The sequence below is a fragment of the Tripterygium wilfordii genome, chromosome 9, assembly GCF_013401445.1.
Source record: "Tripterygium wilfordii isolate XIE 37 chromosome 9, ASM1340144v1, whole genome shotgun sequence".
NCBI classification, from domain to species: domain Eukaryota; kingdom Viridiplantae; phylum Streptophyta; class Magnoliopsida; order Celastrales; family Celastraceae; genus Tripterygium; species Tripterygium wilfordii.
The window spans coordinates 6581558-6593341 of NC_052240.1; the positions used below are offsets into that span (position 1 = coordinate 6581558).

At 37.9% G+C, this 11784-nt stretch overlaps 1 non-coding gene across 1 annotated transcript; it reads right to left on the reverse strand.

Moving 5' to 3' along the window:
- Positions 1-245: 245 nt before the first annotated feature.
- Positions 246-352, reverse strand: LOC120006755. Its single transcript, XR_005470094.1, has one exon. It is a non-coding gene; the product is annotated as a small nucleolar RNA R71 (small nucleolar RNA).
- Positions 353-11784: the final 11432 nt, after the last annotated feature.

Genomic DNA, 11784 nt, shown 5'->3' on the forward strand with positions numbered 1-11784 from the left:
TGCCTACTTTTCGTGGTCTAGCAGGTGAAGATCCGCACAAGCATCTTAAGGAATTTCATGTGGTGTGTTCTAGCTTGAGGCCGCAAAACATCACCGAAGAACACGTGAAATTACGAGCTTTTCCTTTTTCCTTAGCAGATTCGGCCAAAGATTGGTTGTATGATCTTCCTTCGGGGTCCATTAATTCTTGGAATGAGATGAAGTGTTCTTTCCTAGAGAAATTTTTTCCTGCATCACGAGCTGCTAGCATAAGGAAAGACATATGTGGTATTCACCAACTGAATGAAGAAACTTTATACGAGTATTGGGAGTGTTTCAAAAAGTTGTGTGCAAGCTGCCCATATCATCAAATTCCCGAGCAGCTCTTGATACAATATTTCTATGAGGGGTCGAGGAAGAGATACTCAAGGACATAGGAGAGGAAAAAACCAGAAGTTCAGCAGCAATCTTGGTGGGGATAATCATCTTAGCAGTTGTACTAACAAACGCAGCAGCGAAAAGCTTAGGGTAGAAGTCGAGTAGAGGAAAGAGTTACCAGATTGAGAGAGCCACCTATAATGTTAGGAAAGAGAAAAGAGCTACTAGTTCCAATGAATTCTTATCGGTCTTTAACACCAACTCCTTTTATGAGCTCTTCTTAAACCATAGAGAAGGGAACTAAGTAACCTAAGCATAAAGAAAAGGTAGATGGAGATGGCGACTAAGCCGAAGCACCGGAGCGAGGAACGCTAACTACACTCTTTGAATCTGTTACTAAGCCTGTGTTTGAGCTCTATGCCTTTGCCTTTGCGCGATAAGGCTTTCTTGGCTAACCCTAGATCTATTAAAGAAGGGAAAAAGAAACTGATGAGCGCTATTGCTCGGTTAGCATTAAGTGAGAGGGCACTGATGGACTTACCAGTCTTGATCGTTACAAAGGACGATGCTACCACATCGAGCCCGTTACGACATGCTCTTTTTTCCATTCATTCCTTTTTGGATCAGTCGCGCTCTTCCCAACTCTACGGATAGTGTGGACGAATCCATTTTTTCATATAGAAATATTTGAATATCAATCTCATCGATCTCATAAGTATCATTCCATCAATCGAATCACTTTTTCGAGAAATACGAAACATCTAAGTCATACAAGTTAATGCCAATGGATAGGAACATGATTGATGCTGCCAGTGGTGGAACACTAATGGACAAAACACCAGCAGCTGCAAGAACTTTGATTGCAAACATGGCAGCGAATTCATAGCAATTCGGGGCACGTATGGAGCATCCAGCCAAGCAAGTTAGTGAGGTAAGTACTTCTAACATTGAACGTCAAATTTTTGACTTGACTACTTTGGTGAAACAAATGGCTATAGGATCTTTACAAGCAGCAAAAGTATGTGGCTTTTGTACGATGGTTGGGCATCCGACGGATATGTGTCCCACTTTGCAAGAGGAGGACTCAACACAGCAAGCTAATGCCGTAGGAGGTTTTCCAGGGCAGCCTCAACGGAAATTTGACCCATACCCCAACACATATACCTCAGGATTTAAACATCCAAATTTGAGTTATGGCAATCCAGCAGCTGCTCCGAATAGTTTTCAGTTTCCTTATCCAGCTAGACAACAACAAGGGACAGAACCTCCAAATTCAGGGATGGCACTTGATGAAATCTTTAGAGCATTGGCTAATAATACTCAACAATTTCAACAGGAAACAAGGAGTAGCGTTCAAAATCTGGAGAAACAAATTAGCCAATTGGCTACGGCAGTGAGCAATCTTGAGGCTCAAGGATCCGGGAAGTTACCGTCTCAAACAATTGTGAATCCTCGAGAAAATGCAAGTGCTGTCACATTGTGAAGTGGGACAAAAACCGCTGATTCCAATCAACATCCTATGGTTTCAGCCCAGAAAAAGGAAGAGGAGAGGGAGGCCGACAATGACATTAAAGATTCTTCTAAGGTAACTTCTCAACCCACTATGCCGAATTCTTCTAATACTATTCTTGTTCCTTTTCCTAGTAGGTTGTCCAAGTCTAGGAAAGAGCAACAGGAGAAAGATATCCTAGAGATCTTCAAAAAAGTTGAAGTAAACATCCCATTGGGATGCCATCAAACAAGTTCCAAAATATGCAAAATTTCTCAAGGAATTGTGTACTACGAAGAGGAAATTAAGGAGTGACGAGAAGGTCAAGGTGGGGGAGAATGTGTTAGCCATGATCCAGCGTAAGCTACCTCCAAAAAAAAAAGATCCAGGAATGTTTACAATTCCATGTGTGATTGGTAACAAAAAAATTGAACGTGTCATGCTAGATTTAGGTGCATCTATAAATGTCATGCCACACTCAATTTATACATCGTTGAATTTGGGTCCATTGAAAGAAACAATAGTGATTATTCAGTTAGCCAACCGTTCTAATGCATACCCTGACGGGGTAGTTGAAGATGTTTTGGTGCAGGTTGACGAGTTGATTTTTCCGGCTGATTTTTACATCCTCCATATGGAAGATGGAGGGTCTCCAAATCCTGCTCTGATTTTGTTAGGAAGACCCTTTCTCAAAACAGCAAAGACAAAAATTGATGTTCACGATGGTACCCTCACCATAGAGTTTGACGGGGAAGTTGTGAAATTTAATATATTTAATGCTATGAGATACCCCAATGACACTCACTCTTTATTTTGTGTTGATTTGATTGAGGTACTCGTGCAGGAAGCTTTTGAATTAACGGATGAAGATGAGTTGGGCACAGTTATTGCACAAGACTTAGGAAAAATCGATACAATTTCACCTCTGAATTCGGCATTGGAGGAGACAATTATGGCACTGGAATCGTTACCTCCAGTTCCTAAGAGGTTTGAATCGTCCAAAATAGAATTACCACTCTCCCATTCTAAGTTGTTACCTTCTATTGTGCAGACACCCACTTTGGAGCTGAAGCCTCTTCCGAGACACCTAAAATATGTCCATTTGGGAGACAACAATACACTGCCAGTCATCATTGCTCACGGTTTGATGACACTGCAAGAAGAAAGACTAATTCGAGTGTTACGGGATCATATCACAGTAATCGGTTGGACCTTAGCCGACATTAAAGGCATCAGTCCATCGATGTGTATGCATCGGATTTTATTGGAAGCATGGTCCAAGCCAAGTCGAGAAGCCCAACGGAGATTGAACCCAATCATGAAGGAAGTGGTCATGAATGAGATCTTTATGCTTTTGGACGCAGGAATCATCTACCCGATTTCAGACAGTGCGTGGGTAAGTCCAGTATAGGTAGTACCAAAAAAATCAAGAATGACAGTGATCAAGAACCAAAACAACGAGCTCATTCCTACAAGAGTACAGAGCGGGTGGAGAATGTGTATTGACTACCGCAAACTGAACGCTGTGACAAGGAAAGATCATTTTTCTCTTCCATTCATTGACCAGATGTTGGAACGATTGGCAGGTAAGTCTTTCTATTGTTTCCTTGATGGTTATTCCGGTTATAATCAAGTTGTCATTGCACCTGAAGATCAAGAAAAAACCACATTCATATGCCCATTCGGGACATTTGCATTTAGAAGAATGCCATTCAGACTTTGTAATGCTCCAGGAACATTTCAAAGATGCATGATGAGTATTGTTTTTGAATTAATAGAAAATTGCATTGAAGTGTTCATGGATGACTTTACTGTTTACGGTGATTCGTTTGACACTTGTTTGGATAATCTTGAAAAATGTCCTAACAATGTACGAGAAGGGTATCGAAGTTGATAAAGCTAAAATTGATTTAATCATACACTTACCATATCCTAACAATGTACGAGAGGTGCGGTCTTTTTGTGGCCATGCAGGTTTTTATTGCAGGTTTATTAAGGACTTCTCAAAGATTTCTTTGCCATTATCTAGACTTTTACAAAAAGAAGTTCCTTTCGAGTTCACCCAAGAATGCAAGGAGGTTTTTGATAAGCTGAAAACCGCATTGACGACCACTCCCATAATTCAGCCTCCTGATTGGACGCTACCTTTCGAGATTATGTGTGATGCCAGTAACTACGCGGTAGGAGCGGTATTAGGACAACGATTTGACAAGTAAGCTCATGTGATCTATTATGCCTCCAGAACACTCAACCCGGCGCAGTGCAATTATTCCACCACTGAGAAAGAGCTTCTAGCCATTGTATTTGCATTAGACAAATTTCGATCTTATTTGCTTGGTTCTAAAGTGATTGTATTTTCTGATCATGCAGCTTTGAAGCATCTACTAGCCAAGAAGGAATCGAAACCGAGACTGATTAGATGGACTCTTCTTTTGCAAGAATTTGATATTGAGATCAAAGACAAGAAAGGAGCTGAGAAACTTGTTGCTGACCATTTGAGCCGATTGAGAAGGGAAGAAGATGCTGAGCCTTTGCATGAATTTTTCCCTGATGAACATTTGTTTGCCGTCAAAGAGATGCTCCCTTGGTATGTTGATTTGGTAAATTACTTGGTTGCAAGAATTTTACCTGATGATATGACTAGGGCCAAGAGAGATAAAGTTAAGAGTGAAGCAAAATATTATGTGTGGGATGACCCATACTTGTGGAAAATGTGTTCGGATCAAATTATTAGGCGGTGTGTGCCTGATTCAAAATTTTTTTCTGTCCTCACATTCTGCCATACATATGCTTGTGGAGGTCATTTTGGCCCCAAGAGAATAGCGAAGAAAGTTTTAGATAGCAGATTTTATTGGCCTACATTATTCCATGATGCTTACGTGATGTGCAAGAATTGTGAGCCGTGCCAAAAGACAGGCAGCTTGACTCATCGGAACGAGATGGTACAAACACCCATTCTTGCGTGTGAGATTTTTGATATCTGGGGTATCGATTTTACGGGTCCATTTCCATCATCTTTTGGATTTGCCTATATTTTACTTGCTGTAGATTATGTGTCTAAATGGGTGGAAAAAAAGGCCACTAAGACTGACGATTCCAAATCTATTTCAGGTTTGATCAAAACTAACATCTTTGGCAGATTCGGCATTCCACGGGCAATGATCAGCGATGAAGGAAGTCACTTTTGTAACCGCACGATTGACGCATTGCTAAAAAAATATGGGGTCTTTCATAAAACCTCCACTCCATATCACCCCCAAACAAATGGACAAGCTGAAGTATCCAACAGAGAAGTCAAACCCATTTTGGAGAAGATGGTCAAGCCCAATAGGAAGGATTGGAGCATAAGGCTTGACGATGCTTTATGGGCATACCGAACAGCATATAAGACACCACTCGGGATGTCTCCTTATCAGCTAGTTTTTAGGAAAACGTGTCATCTTCCCGTCGAGTTAGAGCACAAGACATTTTGGGCAGCAAAAGCTGCAATATGGACTTGGAGGCAACCGGCCAAGAGAGAAAGTTACAACTCCAAGAATTGGAAGAGCTACGATTGGAAGCCTATGAAAACTCCAGAATTTAAAAGGAAAAGACCAAAGCCATTCATAACAAGATGATTGTTAGGAAGCAATTTGTGGTTGGCCAAAAAGTTTTGCTTTATAACTCACGCTTAAAGCTTCTGCTAGGTAAGTTACGTTCTCGTTGGCTTAGCCCTTTTGTTGTTACTAATGTGTTTCCTCATGGTGAGTCAAAAGTTTCGACACTAACAAGGTATTCAAGGTTAATGGGCATCGGCTAAAACCATTTTATGACGGGTTTCAAGAGCACACTGTGGAGGATATCCCATTGCACAATCTGGTTTCTACCCACTAAGGAGTGTGGCTGCGTCGAGCTTAACGACGTAATCCAAATGCGCTGCTTGGGAGGCAACCCAAGGATGACCGTTTGGTCACAATTAGTTATGTTATCTTTCTCTATCACTTTAGCATAATTTCATCTATTGTCTTTCAATAAATGTCGTTTCTTTACAGTGAGGGCACTGTAAACCTCAAGTGTGGGGGAGACTATCATGTGCTAATAACCTGTGTGTAAATAAACTTGGGATTAGGCTTAAACTCATTAAAATACAGCATGCATAGGGGTTCACAACCTCAACTTGGACCTAGCAATGTCTTGTGAATTTTTGATAGGCATACTTAGTTCTTAGTAACTGATTGAGGCAGTATTTCTTGTGAGGATATGTAGACTGACAACCTAGCAGCGAAGAAGGATTACGCAGCAAACTTTTAACCCTTTTTCCTCCTTAGGCCAGTCCTATATCTGGGTTTAAGTAAATAGGGAAAGGTCATCACTTTGGTAGGATGGAGCATAAGATGCACCTACCAAACCGGCAAAACAATTAAAGTAGGATGGAGCATAAAATGCACTCAATGATAAAAAAAATGGTACTTCTACAGTAAGATGGAGCATAACATGCACTTACTGCAGTCAGAAAAAGAAAGGGAAAAAAAATCTTGATTGTGAATCCTTATTTTACTACCTGGATTGTAGTGGCAGGGAGCAAAAGGAAGGGGTGAGTTGTGCAGGAATTGGTCATGTTAGGTTGGAAGTCCCATGACTGATCAAGTTACTTGTGACATGAAGTGAAAAGAGATAAGTATACTTGACTTAAGTTTAATGGGCATTGCCAGTGTTCTGAGATGGGTATGTGGCCTTGTATTTTTGCATGGGTGCGTTTTACTCGAGGACGAGTAAAAGTTAAGTGTGGGAGATTTGATGTGAGCATATTTGTGCATGTTTATATCACTGATATCTGTCACTTTAATTATTTTATTGGTTGATGAGGTTGATTTGTGATGAGATTTTATGAAGATAACTTCAATGGGATGATGTTAAGAAAATGTGCTTTAAATTGGAAATTACAGAATTTTGGTGCTTAAGACCTTCTTGGATATTTTGTAGGACATTTGGAGAAGGAGCTGGCAGAATAAATTGTAGTCTTCAACGGACTTTTAGAGGACATTTCAAGCTGTTTGGGAAGTGCTGGTTCACATTAATTGGAGTACGATGGAACTCTGAACATGACCCCAAAGTTAGGGCTGGAAGTCTTATGAGAAGCAGGATTTTATGCTGCGGACCGGGTCTTTAGAAGCCCAGAACTGGAGCATATGAGGTCCAAATCGAGTGATTCAAAAGCCCATAAATAATGACACATTCTTAGCTACAACTTTGATGAAGAAGTTCACGTCTGAATATGCTCAGAATCTCCCAGAATCCAGTTGCGAGATCGTGACAGATTTCTGTTTCCTAAAATAATTAAGGAAACGGAGTGATTTTAGGAGTCTTAAACTAGGGCTTCTTAGGAGATGTGGGAGGTAACTAATTATATATAATGGGACGGCAGAACTAAGAGAGACACACAGGGAGAGAGAGCCATACGCAATCCATAGAACGTACGTTTCTCTCCACACTATGAGCGGCTAGTTTATTTCTTTGGTTCAAGGGATTTGACTCCAATTCATGAGATTTTGAGACTTGGTTTGTTATATTTAAATTCATTTTGGATTCGAACATCTGTAGTTCTTTATTATATTCGTGAACGATTACATGAATTAATTGATTAAGATGCATATTGATTGATATTTCATGTGATTAAATGCTATATTGAGTACATGATACGTAATTGTTGTGTTGCTTGATTAAAAGTAGCGATTGGGCAATGTGATTATGATCCAAGTTTTCATCGTTTGCACAAGAGAATTACAGGATGAATTAAATAGTTTTCGCTTGTTAAACTATTTTTCAGTCTTAGTTTCTTCCAAAAATCCAATGTTGTTACTGATAGGAAGAGGATTGCTTAATACCACTTCAGTTGATAACAAGAATTAACTTGAGTGTTGAGCTCATGTTAATAACAGAAGGGAGGTAAGGGTTTATTTGTCGTACAGATAGATTTAGCTAAGTGTTCGATAAAGATTGTGTATCTTAGAAGTCTATGATAAATCCATGAATTGGTTGCTCAATATCCTTTGATCCGAAGTTTGTTAATTCTTATTTCCCGTAAGTATTGTTGTGTTTACATTCTAGTTTAGTTGAATTAAAATTAAATTAAATCTCCCCCTATTTCAATTAGCGCGATAAGAACTGTGAATTAATCACTTGGTCCCTGAGGATCGACCCTTATTCATCACTTTTACCAGTTAAGGTTTTAGAGTAAGGTAATTATTTTTGGTTGCGCTCGGCACGCATCAATCACATATCACATGTAGTGCTAAATTGTTAACCATTTCCTTTAGGGCACTTGTTAAAAAGACTCATATTAAATTAATACTTTGCAACAATAAATTAATTATTAATGTATATAAAAAAGTTAAGATTTCAAGTTCATAAATAATATACCATCCAAGACTCAAGAGCGGCTGAGCTAGGTAGCTTGGAGGCCATTTATTATCCTTTTTAGTGGGTCATCAGAAAATTAAGGATACAACGGCGCCCATTTATTGTCTCAAATATGCTAGCTCAAACATGGAGGAATGGAGTGATATTTGTCCACATGTTGGCTTTTGGGTGGACCCCAGAACACACACATTTACAAATTTATACCATTGTAACAATACATTTTGTTGCCCCAGTCATATTAGCAAAATATAATCCTCAATATAATCACATCAATAAAACATAAATTTTCATATATTACTCATGTCCAAAGCAAAAAACCATTATTGTCATTGCTCTTAGTAAGTATGGTTCAACATTTCATATTAACATCGATCACTTGTCAATGTATACGACAGGAAATGATTCAAATATTCATAATTTACATAGACGATTTTAAATTTTTAAATATTCAATAACTCTCGAGTGAGTGAGTTGGTTGGAGTTGAATTATTTGTAGTTCGATATCTTAGTAAAATAATTTACTTTAACACATAATTTACTTTAACACCTACAACTTGTCAAAATTTTTGGAAATGTGAATTGATCCAAGCACTTATAGTTTGTTAGGACCAAAAGTTCAAAAAAAAAAAATTGACTCATGCAAGACAAGATTATGTAAAACAAAATAACTAGATGAAATTGAATTTTTGGAAATGTGAATTGATCCAAGAACTTATAGTTTGTTAGGACCAAAAGTTCAAAAAAAAAAAAATTGACTCATGCAAGACAAGATTATGTAAAACAAAATAACTAGATGAAATTGTTAAACAGAGTTCAACATCAGCTAGATGTGGGATTCTCATCTAATTTATAAGATGAAACCTCAACACTTGGGACTTGAGAGCCTTTTGAAGAACAAAACTCACATGAGCCTTTAACCCAATGTGGGACAATACATTAAGTGTTGTTGGGCCAAGCTTTTTTCATCGATCCATTCTTCAAATCATCACATAGTATCGTAACATTTGCTCGATCCTCAAGATCTCCATCTGATGGCGTTTGGGTTACTCGTGGGCCTTTCGGATATGGACCTCCCACAAGGTGAGGGGTAGGTATCACATGCTGAACTGTAACCCGTATAGTTCAGTTGTTGGGCCTCGCATAATCGAGCCCACAAGTGCAGGGGAGTGTTAAGAGAGTCCCGTATCGATTAGATGTAGGATTTTCACCCAAATTATAAGATGGAACCCAACCTCAAAACAATTGAGGGCCCTTTTAGGAATAAAACCCACATGGGCCTTTGACCCAATTTGAGACAATATCTCAAGTACTGTTGGGCCTAACTTTTCTTCTCTACCCATTCTTCAAATTATCACACAAACAACTATGTAAAACAAACAAAGAAATTAAAAATCATGCAAGACTATATTATCAGAATAGTGAAAAAAACCAAAAAAGAAAAAAACTGGCCGGAAAGAAATCGAGAGAGGGAGCTGAGGGGGTAAAGGCAGCGTCATGGCTGCTGCGAAACCATTTTTTCCCGGGAGAGGAATCCTCCTGCCTATCAATGGACGGAATGAGAGAGATGTTAGATCTCTTCATTTTTTATTGGACGCCTCCACCCACAGATCCAATGAATGGGTCAAGAGAGAACAACTGTTGATGGAGCATAAATTTTTTATGTTGGAGTGGTCATGACATACAAGGTAGAAATTAGAGATTGTCTTAATTCGCCTAGGAGAGTATGTGAGAGAGGAGGTATGCCCTAAATTAAGGGCAAAATAGGTGAATCGTTGGATGGATTTTTAAAGTCCAATGATTCACAGTATGTAGCTGACATTAGTATTATACTCTTAAAATGTGTTTGGATTGAGGAATTTAGTGAAAGGGAAGATGAGAAATTGATTTCTTTATAATTCTCTTATTTGGATAGTTTAAAAAAATTAAAGGGAGAGATTTCAAGAGGATTGGAGGAAAATTTCATCAATTTTTTTGTCAAAATACAAATACTTCCTCCTAAAATAGGATCATTTGTAGGGAAGAGAGGTTGAATTAAAATATTTATAAGTTAAAAATCTAGTTTACCTTTGTGCATAACCCTTTAACATAAAAATAAGGGACTTTTGGAGGCCGGTACACCAGATTATACTTAATTGTAAAAAAGTGCAGTCACTAAAACATCCTTTTAAAAAAGTACACTGGGATCATCTTTTACCAAAATAACCTCAAATTTGATTTTCTCTCTCCACGAATTGCGATACAATAGTGATACTTTTAAATAGAAGATCCAATTTAGTGTTCAATTTATATCTTTTGCTTATAAAATGATGATATAAATGTTAGAATGTAAATTTGATTGCATTACATGTCTTTCTAGTTCAATTATGTCATTTTAGTGGATTTTTGGTGTTGGTGATACTATAGTGATACATCTCTGCAGCTGTAAATGTTTATCCAAAACGAGCAAGAGATGTACAAACCAAGAAAAGAAAACCAAGAAAGGAAAAGTGATTAGGAAGAAGAAGTGTGCATATTGGTTCAATTACATCATTTTAATGAATTTTTGGTGTTGGTGATACTATAGTGATACATCTCTGCACTTGTAAATGTTTTTCCAAAACAAATAAGAGAGGTAACCAAGAAAAGAAAATCAAGAAAGGAAAAGTAATTAGGAAGATGAAGTATGCATACTAGTTTCATTGTATCATTTTAGTGATTTTTTGGTGTTGGTGATACTATGGTGATACTATAGTGATACTATAGTGATACATCTCTGCAAAAAACGAACCAGAGTTCAGATCTGCAAAAAAACAAAGCACAGCCCAGATTGAACAACGAAACATCGTCCAGATCTGTCAAAAACAAGGCAGAGCAACTCGACGCAGTCCAGATTGAGCAACGACGAAGAAGGCGATGAAGAGAGGAGAAACTCGACCAAAAACGGAGAAGAAGGCAACGAAAAACAAATTCAGATCGAGAACAAGAAGAAGAAGAAGAAGAAGAAGAAGAAGAAGAAGAGAAAGAAGTAGATAACTTTTAGTAGAGAAGAAGGAGAGAAAGAGAGGAAGTTGGATAGTTGGAGGGAGAAGAAGAAGAAGAAGGATGAGGAGGAGGGTATTGTAGGTATAAACTAAAAAATATCTTAAGTCAGATGACCAAATTACCCTTAAATTGTACTTTTTTACAATTTTAAAAATGTCCATGACCTTTTTACAATTAAGTTGTCTAAAGTGTTCTTATTGCCAATTGTCCGTAAAAATAAAGATAAATTAGTAAATTAAACAAATTTCTTTCATTTATTGTTTTTTTATGATGGCTATCCAAACAAAACAAATAACTTATATTTTTTTTATTATCCAAACATGAGATTGAGAAAATTATTTTACCTTTCATTCTCTTCCATCTATTTTTCCAAATCTCTCAATCCAAACACAACCATTGGACTCCCTCAATCAAAAAAATTTAAGCCATACAAAAAGCACGGATTATTTCAATAAAAAAAATCTTAAAATACTCTAGCAGTCCAAAGGGATCCATTCGAACTCTCAGTTCCTTCCACA